This window comes from Vombatus ursinus, unplaced genomic scaffold (assembly GCF_900497805.2).
Source record: "Vombatus ursinus unplaced genomic scaffold, bare-nosed wombat genome assembly UNPS02009824.1, whole genome shotgun sequence".
Taxonomy (NCBI): Eukaryota; Metazoa; Chordata; class Mammalia; order Diprotodontia; family Vombatidae; genus Vombatus; species Vombatus ursinus.
Window position 1 is genome coordinate 5,693,997 of NW_020949602.1, and position 19,407 is coordinate 5,713,403.

Below are 19,407 nucleotides of genomic sequence, written 5' to 3' on the forward strand. Positions count from 1 at the left end.
CTTGGTGATCGTTATTAGCCCTGGCCACAAGCTGGGGTGAAGTTGAAGTGGTTGTTCAGGCTTCCCTAAAAGGCAAAGTGTCCTCATGGACTCAGGGCTTCTCCAGGAATGAAGGAAAGAAGGATGAAGCTGGAATCCCATTTGATGGCCTTAAGCTTTTAAAATCTTGGGCGTCAGAAACAGCCTGTAGATAGTAGAATAATATTTGCCTTCTGCCTTCTTCCTCCTCCCACCTCCAACTCCAAACAAGAAACAAATTAGAACTTTTTAAAATGTTTTAAAACAAAGGTAGGGCTGGGAGAGACCTTAGAATTCACCATATTGGAACTGAGATGGACTTTAGAACACAATGTTAGAACACAGAAGGTCATAGCAGGGAGAGACATTAGAAAATAGAAATTTACGGGCAGATGATGTGTTCTTAACCAAACAAGAGATGAAGGCAATTACAAAAAATAAAATAGATAATTTTGATTGCATAAAATTGAAAGGCTTTTGTATAAACAAAATTAATGCATCTAAGATAAGAAAGGAAGTGATAGACTGGGGAAAAAACCCTTTATATTAAATATCTTAGATAATGATTTGGTACTCAAAATATATTAGACAACTAATAAAAATATATAAGACCAAAAGCTGTTCTCCACTGGATGAGTAGTCAAAGGATATGAACAAACAGTTCTCAAAAGAAAAATTGCAAACTATTAACAGCCCTATGAAACAATGCTCTAAAAGCACTAAATAATAGATAAATTCAGCTCAAAACAGCTCTGAGGTTTTATCTCAAACCCAGAAAATTCATAAAGACATCCATTGATGCAAATGGTCAATGCTGGAGAGATTGTGGAAAGATAGGCACAATAATGCATTACCAGTGAAGCTGTAAATTACTGCAATCCTTCTGGAAAGCAAGCTGGAATTAAGCAAATAAAGTGGTCCACTTTGATCTACTTCTAGGCACAAGTCCCAAGATGGTCACTGATAAAAAGGAAGGTCATACTCCCCCCCGCCCCAATATTTATGGCAACTCTTTTTTGTGCTAGCAAAAAGCTGGGTACAAGTAGATACCTATCAACTACAGAAAGGCTAAACTAATTGTATGAATACAATGGAATGAATGAGATATTACTGTCCCATAAGAGAGGCATCAAACATGTGACCCATGGGCCTATAATATTCCCACATATGGCCCAAACCAAATTAAAATGTAATTTGGAAACATTTAACAAAATAATTAAAAATACAATAAAACATAGATACCATTACATTTTACAAGAACAGAGAAACATGGAAAGTTGTGAATTGATGGGAAGTGAACTAAGCAGAGCCAGGAAAACAAAACACAAAATGACTCTATTAATGTAAATGGAAAGCAACTACCAAGCAATTGAAGATGAATCTTACAAAATTCCAAAGAACAAGATTGGTTTTCAAAAAGAGATATGAGAAGATGCCTCGCCTCATTCCTGCATGTATGTGTGCGCGCCAGTGTGTGTGTATGCTGGAGGAGAGATCATGAATGTACAATATTGCATATGAGGTCAGATTTTTTTTTGATGTGTTGATCAATTTTGTTAGCTTTTGCTTTCCTTTTTTCTTCCTTTTCTTTCCTTTAAAAAAAATGCTGTTATATGAGATGGTTCTCTGGGAGGGGACAGGGGAAGAGACACAGGAGGAATTTGAGGCCATGTGAAAATAAAAGTTATTGATAAACATCAATTTTTTAAAAGGGGACCAAAAGAAAATCAAAGGTAAGAATTGGAGAAGGTCTTAGAACACAGGTTCCAGCCAGAGCTGGAAGGGACTGGAGCATATTGGAGTTGTTAGTGAAACCATATAGTTCCATACCTTCTTTTATAGAGGAAGAAATGGAGGGCCAGAGATATTTAGTGATTTGCTGAAGGTCACTCACCCACTCAGTGGCCAAGCTGCATCTTCTGCTTACCAACAACTCACCAGTTACAAGTTGTGCATTTTCCAATAACCATGTGTCCAACTTGAGCTGATTCATTCTTACCAGTCCTGGGGGGAATTCCAGAAGCAAACTTCAGGGTTGGTGGCTTGTGGCAGGGTTGATGGTGGGCATTGCCTGTATCTCCTTGCAATGTGCCGACAGTGCACTTTTCTGCTTGCTTCACGTGGAAACGTGAATTCCCAAAGACTGACTTTGCATAACCTTCCAGTTTGGTGGAACCAGCTGTAGACAGTCCAGACACTCATACCACCCCCTGCTCATTTCTACTTTCCTCACCACACATTTGGAATGGGATGTACATTTATGCTTACTCCATCCCTTTCCAGAGGTTCCTCTGCTTCCATTTCTCACTAACCTCCCCCCTCTCCATCCCATCTCGCCCTTTTGCCTTTGAGGTTGACCATCCAAACCTGTCCTTAAGAAAGCAGTATGGTATCATGGACAGGACCCTGTGCTTGGAGTCAGGAAGAGCTGGGCTCAAGTCTGACCTTAGATATTTACTAGTTGCATGAGACTGAATGTTTAACCATTCTATGCCTCATTTTCCTACCCTGTGAAATGAAGGTGTTGGACTGAATGACCTCTGAGGTTCTTTCTAATTTTAAATTGACATCCTACAATCCAATCTTAGGCCTGGAAGTCTTTCTCCCTCCTTTCTCAAGGGATTCACCACCTGGGTTACAGTCCTCTTCTTCACCCCATTCCCCTTTGGGGGCTTTAATCTACAGGTCAATGCCCACTTCAAACACCTTGGCTTCACCATCTCAACTCTTACAACCTTTGCTTTTATTCCACCCCCGCCACAGGGCCAGTTATCCTCACCCACAAGTGTTGTCTGTCTTCATCTATCTGTACCTCACTCTTCCTAAACCATCCTCACTGAAACCTCATCACTTCATCCCTCCCAGCTCCCTAAGTTTGTCACCTCTGCCTTTCCTTGCTTCCAGAGGGATTGAATCTTGGGACCACCCAGACCAAAGCCCCCCCCAGAAACAAGAAGCCCCAGCAGAGACCCCGAGAAACCACACAAAGTTCTCACAAAGAGAGCTGAATCTGGACAGAGGCTTCAAAGAGCCTAATGAGGGTGGTTCCCTTTAGCCAGCCTACAGAGTCACTGCAGGTCTTTGGATTGTTATTATTTGAGGCCATCAGCATTAAGTAACTTGCCCAGGATCACACAGCTAGTAAGTGTCTGAGGCCAGAATTGAACTCAGGTCCTCCTGACTCCGAGGCTGTGCTCTATACACTGCACCACCTAACTTCCCCCTCTTTAGATTATCTCAGAGAAGGTCAGTCACCTGGCCAAAGCTGGTGTTTCATATAATCTGCCACCTAAGGGTCAGACGGTGGTGGCATTATGGTAGAAATGGAGAGAGACTTCTTGGTTTGCTCTGTCTTTCCATATAAAATACCAATTCCCCATGACCTACATTATACTAGCACAGGAGTGAGGAACCTGTAGCCTCGAAGCCACATATAGCCTTCTAGGTCCTCAAGCGCAGCCCTTTGACTGAATCCAAACTTCACAGAACAAATCCCCTTCATAAAAGGATTTGTTCTTTATCATCTGGACTCAGTCAAAAGGCTGCATCCAAGGACCTAGAGGGCCACAAGTGGCCTTGAGGCTGCAGGTTCCCCACCCCTTGCATCAGAACAACAGCAGCTCTAATAGGTTTCTGGTTACTTGGAGTAGGCATTTACTTATACACAAACTTTCTGCCAACTTGGAGAATTTTCCAGTAGCCTGGTTGTGAAGCCATGTGAGTCCATAGTCTGTTTTGTCTCATCATTCTCAGGTGGTGATCCTTCAGCTGCTTTTATTTTTTTCATTATCAATAAACATCTGTTTATTGTAGGCATACCAAAAAAAAAAAAATCCTCCCGCTATACAACCGACAATCTTAGTAGTCTCATGTCTAATGGAAGAGAAAGCAGGTGCCTAGGTCCAACATGAGACCTAGAAATTTCCTTCATATCTAAACTCTTATTAGAGGTGCCATCTTCCCATCTGGCTTCAGCTGCTTTTAGAGAGCTTCAAATGTTTGTTTTTGGGGGGCACTAGGGAGCCCATTAAGCTTTTTGAGGTTAGAGGAAGTGAGACCAAAAAGAAGGTTGATATAAAAATCCACGCAAGAAGAGTCTTGGGCTAGGAAATGGTCAGACAAAGCTGAAGGTAAAACAAACATTTAAAGCTCTTTAAAATCAGCTGATCACTGTTGGTGGAGTTGTGAAATGATCCAACCATTCTGGAGAGCAATTTGGAACTCTGCCCAGAGGTCAATCAAACCTCGCATACCCTTTGATCCAGCTATACCCTACTAGGTCTGTATCCCAAAGGGGTAAAAAAGGGGAGGGGAACACTATTTGCATAAAAGTATTTATAGCAGCTCTTTTTATGGTGGCAAAGAATTGGAAATTGAGGGGATGTCTATCAATTGGCGAATGGCTGAACAAGTTGTAGTATATGATAAGAATGGAATACTATTGTGCTAAAAGAAATGACAAGCCGGCCGATTTCAGAAAAACCTGGAAAGACTTAGAAGAACTGATGCAAAGTGAAGTGAACAGAACCAGAACATTGTACACAGCCACAGCAATATTCTATCATGATCAACTGTGAATGACTTAACTACTCTCAGCAATACAGTGATCCAAGACAATTCCAAAGGACTCATGATGAAAAAAGCTATCTACCTCCAGAGAAAGATCTATAGAAGTGTGAATGCAGATTGGAGTATATTATTTTTCCTGTTTTTTTTTCATTTTCTTTTGATCTGTTCTTTCACAACATGACTAATATAGAAACATGTTTGATATGATGGCACATATGTAACTTGTATAAAATTGCTTACCATCTTAGGGAGGGGGAAGGTAGAGGGTGGGAGAAAATTTGGAATTCAATATTTTTAAAAATTGAATATTCAAAAATTGTCTTTGCATGTAATTGGGAAAAAATAAAATATTATTTTTAAAAAATTGGCTGATGTCTAAAGGCTGATTTCATACTAATCTCTTTCATCTACTTTACATTCCAGTCAAATTGACTTACTTCAAGTTTCCCAGCCACATTCTATCTTTGGCCTGGAGGCCTTTGTACAGACTTTTATCACGACTGGAATGTCTCACCTCCTCATCCTTGCCTCTTGCCTCTTGCCTCTAGCTCAAGGTTCAGCTCAAGGACTGCTTTGGTCACAAAGCCACACCTGACTCAATGTCCTCTACCCTGTTTGTTTGAGATCATTTTGTATTTACTGGGTCTATATTTTATTTCTACTCATCAATAAACCAATCAACAAACACTGGTTAAATGATACTTATGTGCCAGATGCTTGTCCTAGGAGACAGAAGGAAACATTCCTTGACTTAAGAACATGGCGTTCCAAGGGCAGAATCAACATTCACAGAGAAAAGTGCATGCAAAATATTTACAGAGCAAATATTTATCGGTGTGCCTATTCCTGCTCCATAGACTGTAAGTCCCTTGAGTACAGGGACTACTTTCATTGTCTTTGAATACTTGGAACTTTTAGTAAATGGTCATTAAATTGAGGTGAATTGAATTGAATCCCAAATACCATTCATCATTTCATAAGCTGCTTGAGGGAGACTATGAGTTAATTTACTCATTCATACCTTTAAAAACAATTTAATAAATAATAATAAACAATTGGCTTATTCATAATTTTAAGTAATTTAATAAATAATAAATACACGATTTACTTATTCATAAATTTTAAAAAAGCCTTTTTACGTTTTTGTAGAACTAGTCTTCTTAACCCTTTTCACCCTGGAATATCGCTTTACTAGACAGTCCCCCTTCTTCCACTGGTGAATTCTTCCCGGGAGGGCCTCAGCTCCATGGCATTTTCTCCCTTCCCAGCTCTGCTCCTGATTTTCTAGATTTTAAAACCATCTCCTTGCCCCTTCTCTGTGTTGTCTTCCTTCATCAGAATGTCAGTTTCTTGAGGATAGGGACTATCCTTCTTTTCGCTTGTATTTATATCCCCAGCAGTTCATCCAGTTCTTCGTACACAGTAAGTGCATAATAAATGTTCATTTTTTTGCTTTGCTTGGGGTCTGTGAACTAATTTGGGAAAAAATATTTTGACAACTGTATTTCAATCTAATTGGTTTCCTTGGTAACTTACATATTGCATTTTATGCATTTAAAAATCCAATTCTGAGAAGGAGTTCATTGGCTTTGCCAGCCTGCCTACCTGGCCTAGCACAAAACAGGTGAAGAGATTCTGTTGTAGAACATTTTATGATCACAAAAGCACTGTCAAATCCATGATTTCATCCAATTCTAAGAAAAAAATGATGTAAGCAGGGCAGATATTATCCTTATTTTACAGATGCAGGAAACTGAGGTTCAGAGAGGACAAGTGAGTTGCTCTGGGTCTCACAGTGAATACATGGCAGTTCCAGTTTCCTTTACTCCCAGAAAGGAAGCCCTTATGCCAGTGTGCTGTCCAGGATTCTAGGCAGGTCATATACACCTGGCTTCTGTCCAGGATCTAGGTCTTTAATTAAGCAGGGGTGTGGATTTTTCTCATCCTTTTCCTCTTTCTTGAGGATTAATATAAAACCTCCTTCCAACTTTTCTAAGAGCTAGATCATGTTACCAGTTGTAATGAAACCAACATTCTGAGGACTGTGGCCTGTCCTGTCCCTGGGATCCAAAGCACCTCACCCCTGTGCTGACCAAGGTCAGTCTTCAAGGTGTGATGATAGAGATTGGAAGTAAAGAGAGTTTTGACTGAGAGTGGACATGCCCAATCTGAATATGAGATGAGAGGTTCTTAACCTGGGGTCCACAGCCCCCAAAGGGGTTTGCTGATAGGTTTAGGGGGTCTGTGAACTTGGATGAGAAAAACAATACACCGCTACTTTCACTAACCTTCGGTTTCCTTTGCAAGCCTACGCATTTTATTTCATGCATTCTGAGAAGAGGTCTGTAGGCTTCAAAGGGGTCCATGGACCAAGGAAGTTTAACCCATCTTAGAGGGAATGTTATGACAATCAGGGAGGCAAATTAAACTGTGAGAGAGGGATGGCAACAGCTGTTACTGCTATCCTTCAACCTTAAGGCACTGGTCCCTCTCTCCTTCTAAGGTTGCCTGTAAATCAGTGGTGTCAAATACACTGGGTGGCCAAAATGCACCCATGACACTGACATGCATGGCCTGAACCAGATTAAAGTGTAATTGGGAAATATTTGAAAAAAATTAATAAAAATACTATGAAACATAGATAATATTAATATTTGTTTCTTTAAGACAACATGGGGCTCGCAGAGATCCTCACGTAAGATTTAGCAGTCCCCATTTCTATTTGAGTTTGACACCACTGCTAGGTGGGTAGACTAGGATAAACGTAGAGAGGTTACAGACTTTGGGGTGGCTGTTCTCCAAACTGGTCCCTATTTCTATATCTGAAAAGCTGGATCTGTTGAAAGAAGAAAGAGCAAGAGAATCAGATGAGACCCTTTCGGAGTAGTGTGTTAGCACCAGAAGCCGGTGGTAGTGGTTATATTGGTTCCCTCTTTGGTTTCCTTTTTGTTGTATGTGTCCTTGAGAAAGTCTTATCTATTGAGCTGGGCTGTAAACTGCCTAAATCTTAGACAGAATGCACTGGGGGGCTGAGTGATGGGAACTGTTCCAAGGTCAACAGCAGTTGTAACTGTTGGTGATGAGAACTCCTTTGGTGCTATTCCTGTTTTCTCTTGGGTATGTCTATGTCAGAGGTCCCAGAGCCCTAGCTGGTAGTGGTGAGGTGGCCCAGCAGGGAGAAAGGCAAAGATTTTTCATTTGCTGTGTCTTTCTTGTTTCCAACCACAATCTGCCTACCACCTAGGTCCTTCCTCTGGTTCGAAGACCTTCTGCCTTCTCCACCCACTAGCAACATCAACCTGAATTAAGAATTGGCTTTAACACTTAAGAATGAAGTAACAGTCTGTGGTAAGATGTTCTTTTCCTCATTGCCAATGGAAATGGTGCCTAAGACCTCAGGCAGTTTACAGCATGACCCAGTTGTGGAGTATCTGATTTGTGAGAATGAGAAACTTGAAGAATCATTAGACATAAAGTCAATAAGGCTAACGTGCTCTCAGGTTGCATAAACAGAAGCACTGTATTCAGGTCAGGAGAGAAGGTGTTGTCCTCTGCCCTGGTCCAGCCACATCTGGAAGGCTGTGCCAGGAAGACAGAGCTAGAATAGGACTGAGAGTTACAGACAGGCGACAGAACGCTGCTGAGGGTAACGGGACAATAACAGACACCAAGGAGAAGACAGGAAGGGTTAACCCTTATTTTGTCTCTGTTTTCTCTGACAAGGAGAATGACCCTTGCGCTGAGGAGGCCAAAACAAAATTAGTTGATTGGGAGGAGCTAACACTCAAGATAAATAAGAGATAGAGATGGAGGGAAGATCATAGGCTCTGCCCCTTCATTTTACAGATGAAGGAACTGAGGTTCAGGGAGGAGAAGTGGTCTATACAAAGTCAAACAGGGGGTTAGCACCTGAGGTAGGATTTGAACCCAGGTCTTCTCATTCCAGAGCTAGTACCTGTCTCACACTCTTAACATCTAGCTACTAGTGATAGGTTTAAATCACCTAACTTAAGCTGCCTTTGCTTTTAACTCTAAGCCACTTCTTGGACACTTCCCCTCCTCCCTTACCTGCCATGAGCTCCCCTTAGGATAAAAAGAGAAAAAAAACTACATTCTGAGGCTCTAATTAGAGAACTGGACCTGGAGTCAGGAAGACCTGAGTTCAAATCCAGCCTCAGATACTTACTAGTGGTGAGGTCCTGGGAAAGTCACGTAACTTCTGTCTGCCTCAGTTTCTGCATCTGTACCATGGGAATAATAATAGCTTCTACCTCCCAGAGTTGTAAGGAAAAAATGGGATATTTGTCGGACACCTTAAAATGGTACATAAAGACTAGCTATTTGTATTGCTGTTAATTTACGGAGGAGGGCGATCACATGGTCAGATCTTCACTTCGATGGGTGAGTAGAAGATGGATCAGAGTAGAGAGAGACTAAGTGTATTACTGCAAATACACTTGTAAAGTACTTAGCAGAGTGCCTGACACATAGTAGGTGCTATATAAAATGCTAGCTATAGATAATAATAATTGTTATTAATGATGATTATAAATAGCCAACATTTATATAGCACCTACTATATAATAATGCAATATATAGTAATAATACATAACAATAATAACCAGCGAAGTCCTCTATTGGCTTTTGAGCTTCTTCACAAATTTTACCCTTCCTATTCTTCTGGTCACCTTTCACACACTTGTCTCCATATAATCTACAGTCTAACTACACTGACCTCCTTGCTGTTTCTCACGCGTGACCTTACATTCCCCCACTGGACATTTTCTTTGGCTATCTGTCATACCTGGAGCTCTCTCCTCCTCCTCTCCACCTTCTGGCTTCTCTGGCCTCCTTCAAATCCCACCTAAGATCCCATCTTCTCTCTTTCCTGATCCTTCTTAATGCTAGCGGCCTTCATTCTGTGGATGGTCTTTGATTTAGCCTGCCTATGTATTGTCTCAGAACATTGTCTTAGTTGTGTGACAACTAAGTCACTTCAACCTGTTTGTCTCAGTTTCCTCATCTCTAAAGTAAGTTGGAGAAGGAAATGGCAAACCACTCCAGTATCGCTGTCAAGAAAATCCCAAATGGGGTTACGAAGAATCAAACACAACTAAAAAATGAGTTAACAACAAAATATATTATTTGTATATGATTGTTTGCATGTTCTCTCCCCAATTAGACTGTGAACTCTTTGAGAGCAGGGACCAGTTTTTGCCTTTCTGTGCATCCCCAAGGCTTGGCACAGTGCCTTTTACATGGTAAATGCTGGATAAATGTTTATTTACTTCACTTCCACATGGTTTAATTTTGTTTTAGAATTCTTTTCAGTTACGTTATAGTAGCCATTATGTATATTGTTTTCTGTGGCTCTGCTTACCTCACTCTGCATGTGTTCATCTAAGTCTTCCCATATTCCTTCAATTTTCTCATATTTATTATTTCTTACTACACAATAATATTTTCTTGCCTACATGTAGTACAATATCATCATCCATTCCCCAACAGATGGACGCTCACTTTATTTCCAATTTTTGGCTACCACAAAAAGTGTTGTTCCAGATATTTTGCTCTATGTAATCATTCTTTCAGTGTTTGAACTCTCTTGGGTTTCTACACAGCAGCGGAGTTTCTGGGTCAAAGGGCATGAAAAACTTTGTGACTTTTTACATTATTACAAATTGTTTTTTATAATGTTCAGACCAACTATCAGTTGCACCAACAATGTATTAGCATGCCTATCTTATTACAATCTCTTCAAAATCAACTATTTTCATCTTTTGCATCTTTGCCAAACTTCTGGGTATAAAGCAAAACCTCAGAATTTTTCTAACTTGCATTTTGATTATATTTAGTGATTTAGTTCAGCCTTTCATATGCCAGTTGAAAGTTTGCAATTCTTTTTGAACACTTTATTCATCTCCTTCAACCACATTCCTATTGGGGAAATGGTTCTTGCATTTGTATACATTGGTTATCCCTTATATGTGGGACATCAGACTTTTTTCAGAGAAATTTGATGCAAAGATTTTTTCCAATTGACAGTCTCTCTTATCATCCAAGTTGCATTGATTTTGTCACTTCAAAAGCTTTAAAATTTTATATAGTCTGAATTTTCTATTTTTTTTAATATTTCCTCTATCCATTGCTTTGTTATTAACAATCTTTCTAGCTATTGTTGTAAAAGGTATCTTTCATTCTTCTGTGACTTTTCTTTTTTTAATGATATGTCCTTTGATATTTATGTTTCATATCTATTTGCATATTGTTGTGGCATATGGTGTAAGATGCCATTTTGGGGAGGAGGGCATGAGAAAGTGCTTTTCAGATTTCCCACAAGTTTTTGTCATATAAGGAACCTTCCCTAAGTAGTTCAGGTTCTTTGGTTTATTAAAACTTTAGTTACCAACCTCCATTGTTTCCGAATCTTCTTTATCTCTGATCTACTTCTCTATTTTTTTTTTAATAAGTGACAAACAGGTTTGACGACTACTGATTTTTTGTTTTGTTTTGTTTTTTACATGCTGGAACAGTGGATAAAGCTTCTGACTTGCAGTCCGGAAGTCTTGAGTTCAAATCTGGCCTCAGACACTTATTAGCTGTGTCCCTGTGAAAGTCACTTTTACCTCTCTTTCCTTATCTCTAAAAGGGGGATAATAACAGCACCTATTTTCCATGTTTGTTGTAAGGATTAAATATTTGTAAAGTGCTTTGTAAGCCTAAAAGTACTAGCTAAATACTCTTGTTATTAATTATAATATGATCAGATTAATTAATAATATGATGAGAAGTCTAAAAGTGCTATTCTAGTGCTAATTTAGCAATCCATTTCATGAGGTCATGCAATCATGCAGTTGTGGACAAGGTCAATGAATATAGACTGGATAATAGTACAGTTAGATAGACTTGGAAACATTGGAATGGCTAGATCCAAAAAGTTACTGATTTTTAATGATTCAATGTCATACTTGGAGGGGGAATCCAATGGAGTGTGTGAGTGCTTGGCATCTCTGCTTGAGCCTATGCTGCTTTAGGGTTTTATCAATGACTCAGAAAAAGTCATGGAAGGAATCCTTCTTTAATATGTCGATGACAGAAAGATGAAAGGTTCTGGGTGGAAATTGGGGCATGGCATGGAGGTATTTGGAGAGCAGTGTGGTGGGATTGGGTAGCGATAGGTGTGGTAAACTCTCACCAATCTGGAGACCTGGGTGCTTAGGTGGGAGATGTAGAACCTGGATTGTGGTTATCTGTATAAATGTGTCTCCCTCAAGAGATTGTAAATCCCTTGAGGACAGGGATTATTTTTTATCTTATCTTTATGACAAGGACCTGGAGGTTCACTTTCTTCCTTCTTTTCTACCTTTTATTGCATCTACTACAATTGATAAATAATAGCTCATGTTTATATTAACAGTTTGTGGAGTACTTTCTTCTCAACTTATCATCTTGAATTTACTGTTGAGGAAAATGATGCCCAGACACTCAAAGTGATCTGGCCCAATTAGGCTGTTTCTGAGCTGAACTTAGGTCTTCTAAGATATTGAGATCAATAAGCTATCAGCTCTTGATTTCCTGCAAGAACACCTTCCTTCCCCCATCCCTCATCTCCTACCTCTCATTTAGAAGAAAACACCAGTGACAGTCCTGCAAAGCTCTCCCAATTTGGTCTCTTCAAAGCAGGGCTGAGTTAGGTGGCCTATTTTTTTTTTTTATTTCAGAAATGAGGTCACCCTTTGACCCAAATGAAAATCTCTCCCACATTGACCAAATCTAGGCAAAGGGAAAGTCTGGGATGAAGGTCTGTCCAGCCAGCATTATTCCAAGAGCAAAATGTTGGCTAGGAGAACCACCCTTCAGGGTCTGCTCTGGGGAAAGAGCTGGGAACATTTGGCTTGATTGTCCTTCCTTTGCTGTAACTACAAGGAAGTCAAGAGACTAGAGTCCTAACTCAGGCTCAGCCACGGACTGGTTTTGTGAATTTAGAGAAGCGATTGGCTTCTCCCAGCAGCTTCCTCATCTCTGAAGCTGAGGTGGGAGGGCGGTTAAATGAGCTGAAGTCTAGGGTCATTTCTGGCTCTGATGTTCTACACCAGGGCAAGCATTCTATAGTACCAGGTCCCTCTCAGTCAGTCGGTCAGTCAACAAGCATTATTAAGTGTTGGCTGTGTGCCAGGTACCAGGTCAAGCCCTGAGAATACAAAGACAGGTAAAAACGTGGAGCCTGCCCTCAAGAAGCTCACATTTTGGTGGGCTAGACAACCCACTAATAACTAGGCACATGGAAAATGTGTTTTGTGAAAAGGTAAGGTCATCTCAGAGAGAAGGCAATGGGTGTGGGGATGGGGCAGGGGAAGGTCTTCTAAGAAGGTAAGATTTTACCTGGGACTTGAGGGAGGCCCAGGAAGCCAGGTCATAGAGGATGTGGAGAGGAGTAAAGTGTGAGATGAAAATTGGAAAGAACCAATTTATGAATGGCTTCAGAGGCTGAATAGTGGGTTTTTTATTTTGTCCTGGAGGTCATAGAGAGCCACTAAAGTTTACTGAGAGAGTGTGTGTGTGTACGCGCGCGTGCGTGTGCACACGCCCACGTGTGTGATGTGGTCATGCAGAAACTTGAGGCAGGGAGGCCAACCCAATAGGCCTGAGGTGATGAGGGCCAGAGTCAGCTGGTGAAACACTGTCCTGGCATGTAGTCAGGAAGATCTGAGTTCAAATCTGACCACAGACACTTACTAGTTAGTGCGTGTGACTTTGAGCAAGTCAATTCCATTTGCCTTAGTTTCCTTATCTATAAAATGGGATAATAATAGCACCTACCTCTCAGGATTGTTGTGAGGATCAAATGTAAAAAGCACTTCGCACAGTGTTGGCACACAGTAGGTTCTGTAGAAAGACTTGCTCCTTTCCCTTCCCTCCCTTAGTGTTGGAGGAGAGAGAGGGGAGCATGTAAGAGCTGTTGTGAAGGTGGAATCGACAGCATTGGCAGCAGATTGGTTGCTGAGAGGTGAGTGTGAGGCAGGAGTCCAGTGTGTCAACAAAGTGGAGAGCCTGGGGGAGCCCTGGGATTAAGAGGAAAGTTAGGAAGAGGGGAGGGTTTTAGGGGAGAGATAATGAGTTCGGTTTTGGTCGTTGTTGAGTTAGAGATCCCTGGGGAACATCTAATTCCAGATGTTCAAGAGACAGTAGGTGACACAGTCTAGATCCAAGAGAGAGGTCAGGGCTGGATTGATCTCTTAGCCCTGCCATTCTCTCTTGTTAGGCTCCTCCCATTTATGACACTTGGTTCTAAGGGACCTTTCATTCCTGACATTCTCTGTATTAAGCTCTGACCTCTTCAGTTTTCAGGGTTCCCCCCGGCTCTGACATTCTGTGCCTTCCACATCTAACTTTCTAGGTTGCTTCTGCCTCTGACATGTTGGGGGCTGAAAATGGTTTCTATCCGTTTCCCAGCTGGCCAGCATTGGGTTTCAGTTTCTGTTTAATGCTGGGACACGTGGGTGTTTCCTCCCGGTGTGAGGGGCTCTGAGTGAGGAAAGCAAGTTTTAAATGTCACTGTGGTGTCAGGGGAGCCCAGCCACAACCCTCCAGATCTCAAATGTTTAAATGTTTGCCACCTGGGCCTTTGATGAAGAAGGGACTTCCTCCGTGCTCATCCCACACTGGAGGAGGTGGGTGGGGACTTAATCATCAGGTCTTCCAAAGGATGAGGCGAAGCTGCAGTTGACTTGTGTGATCTTTAGGAGATGAGCCCATGACAAAGGCTCAGTGTCACCTCCTACAGGAAGCCCACTCTGACTGCTCCAGGCCCCAGTGATCTCTACTTCCTTTCAATTTCTGACCTTTTATTGCCCACCTTGACATTCCCAGACTTGGGTCTGCACTCTCTGGTTTCTATCCTTTATCCACTCTATTGTTTATGCCTAGAGTGTATTTCCATCCCTTGCCTTCCCTTCCCCCTATTTAAAATCTCTCTGTTCCTTTAAAACCCAGGTCAAACGTTACCTCCCTGGTCATTTTGTCTAGAGTGGAGATGGGGAAGCGTTGTGAGATAAGATTGGAAAAGTAAATTGGAGTGAGTGTGAGCCTTGAATGTTAGTCTAAGGAACTTTTCCCTTCATTGATTGGAGGGGGTAGAACCTAGATCTTCTCATTCCAGAACTGTTACTTTTTCCCTTGGCCAAGGTCACACAGAAAGAGTCAGGATTCAAACTCAAGTCCTCTGATCCAGAATTCAGGCCTTGTCCACCATGCCATACTGACAGAAAAGTGTAAGAGGGTCCATGGCTTAAACTTGCATATTAGATCTTGCCCTTAGAGGCCTTATCATTTAGCGGATGCTTCTCTGGGCATTGGGGAAGGAAGGGTAGTCTGGAAACACAGCCATGGCTGTCTGTGCTAATGCCCAGGGTCTCAGTCAACAAGGGGGAAAGAGGGGAGCTCATCACTAGAGGAAGAAAACCATTCAGATTCCACTGAGTCAACTGGTTTTGTGGTTCTGTTATTGGAGAAATAGGGTGGATTCGATTCAACTTCATTCGATGAATGTTAATTCAGTTCAATTAAACAAACATTTATGAAAGTGCTTACTTTGTGCCTAGCACAAAGATAGGCTCTGGGGTTAGGGGGGGTAAAAAGGCCCTGCCCTGGATAAGCTTACATTCTAATCAGGGTGTGAGGTATCATGTACACAGATTATTAAGAATTAATTAGCTACGAAGTGAAAATTTGGAGGTCAGAGAAATGTGGACAGTGGAGCAGAGGAGCTAAGAAATGGACTTGTGCCCCCTGCTTAAAGAAAAAATGATCTGGTGGATACAGCCCTGGCCCTGGAGTCAGGGGGAACTGAGTTCAAATGTAGCCTCAGACACTTATTATCTGTGTGACTCTGGGCAAGCCACTTAACTCTGATTGCCTCAGAGAAAAGGACTAAATGATATGAAAACTCAGGGACCAGCTTTCTTTGTGTTCTACAAAGTGGTCAAAGACACCCAACAGTTGGTACATAGGCAGCTGCCGCCTCACAAATCTTTTTGACTTTTCCCATTTGGCATTAAAACAATAATGACAGTAATAAGGGCATGCCAAGTCTTCTGAAAAACTTAGATTGCCCAAGCTCAGAAAAGGGATTGTAGCAGAAAATGTGTTTCTGAGGTTGTCCTGCAGGACTCTGAGAAGATTCTCAGGTAGTGGGCTGCTATTTATTTTACCAGAATAAATGAAGCGGGGCACGTACCCCTCTCTGCCCCCAAGTCCTCCAAACTTCGGTTGTCTCCGTGCAGTGAGAAGAGCCCTGGTCCTCACATCCACGTTTTCAGGTTCAAGCTGTGGCTCCAACACTGTGTGACCTTGGCAAGTCACTCTGGGACTCAGTTTCCTTCTCTGTAATATGGGACTATTGGATTAATTGAACTCTAGTCCAATCTCGTTATCTTACAAATGAGGAAACTGAGACTCAGAAGTGACTTATAGTCACTTTAAAGTCCAGCTCTGATATTGTGGGACACTTAGAAACTGTGTTTCTTTGTATCCCCCTGATAATAGGGCCCAGTTTAAAAAAATCACAGAATCTCAGAGTTCCAAGGGACCCAAGAAGCTCACTAGGTTAACCTGTGACATCTCCCCAGAAGGTAGAGTTTTAGCTGCTGGAGAGCAGTAACTGTTTCCTTTTTTTTTTCTTTTTCATATCCTGGCACCAGAAAGAACACTTGGCACATAGTAGGTGTTCAGTCTTAGTAGATGCAGAGTAGGTGTTTGTCATTGTTAGTCATGCAGTTACGCATAAAGATTGAAGGGAGAAATAACCCACTTTACCCCAGAGCAGCCCATTATACTTTTGAGTACCCCTAATTGCTTGGAAGTTTTTTCTTTAGTCGAGTCTAAATTTGCTCCTACAGCTTCTCCCTGTCTCTACCAACTCTGTACTAAAGCACAGTACTCTTGGAATGGGTGGCCTTGGCAGTGGCGGGCTCCCTTTCATTGGAAATCTTAAAGCAGGGGCTGAATGGCCACTGGTCTGGCATATTGTAGATGGGATTCTTGTCCAGGTATCGTCTAGAAGGGCCACTGAGGTCCCTTCCTACTCTGAAGTTCTATAGCCCTGATCCTGTAGCTATTAATGCTTAGTTGTTTTAAATATCAATAAATATTTGGTGGGCATTGAACATGGAACTCATGGGACTGCCCGCCATATTGTCTAACTGATACAAAGAAAGCCCAGAAGACCTACAGACCAGAGGACATGGAACTTAGCTCTGGGTATCCATTTATAGCATGAGGAGAAGCCCAATACTTTGTCAAGGAGCCCTGGGTTCAAATTTTGTTTCTCCAGCTTACTAGCTGCACAATGGTGGGTGAGTCACTTCTGGGTCTTAGTTTCCTCATTTGAAAGATTAACAGGTTGAACTAGATGAGTTTTAAATTCCCTTCCAATTCTAATGTTTCATGTTCAATCCCTAATTCTTCTTCCTTTTGCATGCTCTGGCTTTCAAGATTCCATGCTTTCTTGGTTCTCCCCCTACTCTAGTCGCTTCTTTTCTGGTTCTTTTTCTTTCGGAAGTTAGATGGTGATCCCTGGACCCCCAGGTTGAGTATGGTCTGAGTTTTTTCTGTTGTTCCTCTTCTCTTTCAAGTACCCTGGGAACATGCTCCATCCAACTCTAATTCTGTGTCTAACTCTAATGTGATCGGACCAAGGAAGAGTATGGTGGGAATATCACCTCCCTCCCATTTGCCCCAACTCTCTCATTTTACAGGGGGAGAAACTGAGGCCCAGAGAAAATTGACTTCCTCATGGCTCTGCAGACAATTGAACAGGAGGGGCCCTGGTCTCCTAATTTTCAATGTAGAGTCATTAACCTAAGAACTGCAAAAGAAAGTCCACATGCTTTATCAACTATATTAACTTTTCCTGTGCCTGGAGCCTGTGAGATGTTGGTCAAGTTTTGTTTGATCTTGAATCAGGGACACCTTTAGTTCATACATCCAATGCATTTATTAAGCATCTATTATGTGCCGGCCCCCTGCCAGATGCTGAGGATTTAAAGAAACACACACACACACACACACACACACACACACATACACACACACACACACACATACACACACCACAGAAACTTCCTGCCTTCCAGAAACTTGCAATCTTTTTGAAGGAAAACCCACGAACTGATAATGTCCAGAATTTCTGTGCTACTTTGAGGTTGGCAGGAGACTTCACAGATGACATCTCATGTAATCCTCATAACCACCTTGTGAATTAGGTTCTATTATTAGTTCCATTTTATAGAGGAGGAAACTGAGGCAGACAGTGGGTAAGTGACTTGTTTAGGACCACACAGCTAAGTTATCTCTGAGGCAGAATTTGACTCAAATCTTTTTGATTTCAAGTCCAGAGTTTCAGGCACTGTGCCACTCAGCTACCTTTCAAGAGGGACAAGTAGATAACAGTTTTCACAATGGTAAATGCCGCGTAATTTTGAGGGTAGAGAAGGAGAGAATGGGTCTCTTATCAGAGGTGGTGCTTCCAAGTGCCTGCTCTGAACTTAATTTAATTTTAACTTTAAAGGAAAGGGAGGAGGGGTATGTTTTCAGGCAGAGCAGAGGGTGACACTCAATTCCGACTGTCATTAAATTCTGCCCTTGGTGGCTTACATACCTCCAAAAGTGGGTTGCCTCTTTAGAAATCGGCAGTTAGAAAACTCCCAGGGCAGGACTTGAGGTGGAATAGTTCATATGGGCTGATTTCAGGGCTGTGTGACTTTGACACCTTAAAGGAATAATCACAGGGAGGGAAAGGGAAAAGTTTTCCCAGATAGAGCAGGTTTCCTAGAGTGTTGAGATTTGCAAAGCACTGTATCAACAACCCTGTGATATCAGTGCCATCATTATATTCATTTTATAGATGAAGAAACAGGTTAAATGATTTGCCCAAGGTCACAGAGCTAGGAAGTAACTGGAGTAGGATTTGAACTCAGGTCTTCTTGTTTCCACACCCACGGCTGTATCCAATAAACCATCTCCCTAACTAGTGGTCTTCACATAAAGGCCAGGTTCCATCTTGTCGAGATGCTGTAAAGGGAATTTATTTAGCTATGGACTGGACTAGGCCACCTCTGAGGTCCCTTCCAACTCTGTGATTTTGTGATTCCGAGGACAGAGGAGAGAGGAAGGGGAAGGGAAGTGAGTTGGTAAGAAGAGAAGCAAATCAGCCCTTTGAAAAGAGAAGGAACTCGGGCTTTGGAGTTGGACACTCTGGGCTTGAATCCTGCCTTTTGTCATTTAAGACCCTGCGGGGCTTTTCTCTGCCTTTCTGGGTATGGGTTTGGAGGGAAAAGGTGAAGGAAGACTTGGAGAAGGAAGGTCATCAGAAGGAGGACTCCTCCCTTCCTCAGGCTTCTGCCTTTGGAATGTGGGCATTGCTTTCCAAGGCTGGCCATACCGGGCAGTTCTCACTCCCTAGTCCCTGCCCTCCACTCCAGCCCTGTACAGAGCTGTTTCTGTTCATGCATGGGGGGTGGGGTGGAGTAGGGGTGGCTGGGAGGGGGAAGGATGGAGTGAAGCCACATGTCCAAATAGCCTAGTCTTGGCCCAGAAAACAAAATGGTCCTCTGACTCATATTTAGCCTAGGGCAAAGGAAGGAAAACCCCATATCTAGCTTAGTTCTGCCTTTTGGGAAGTTGTTTTTTTTTGACTTTTAAAATTACTGGCCTGAAGTAGATTTACTTGGGAAATATAGTTGAGGTTGGGAACAACTCACCTCTAGGGACTAAAGATATAAGAGACCCAGTGATTGTCTCCCTGGTCTTTGTAAAGATTGA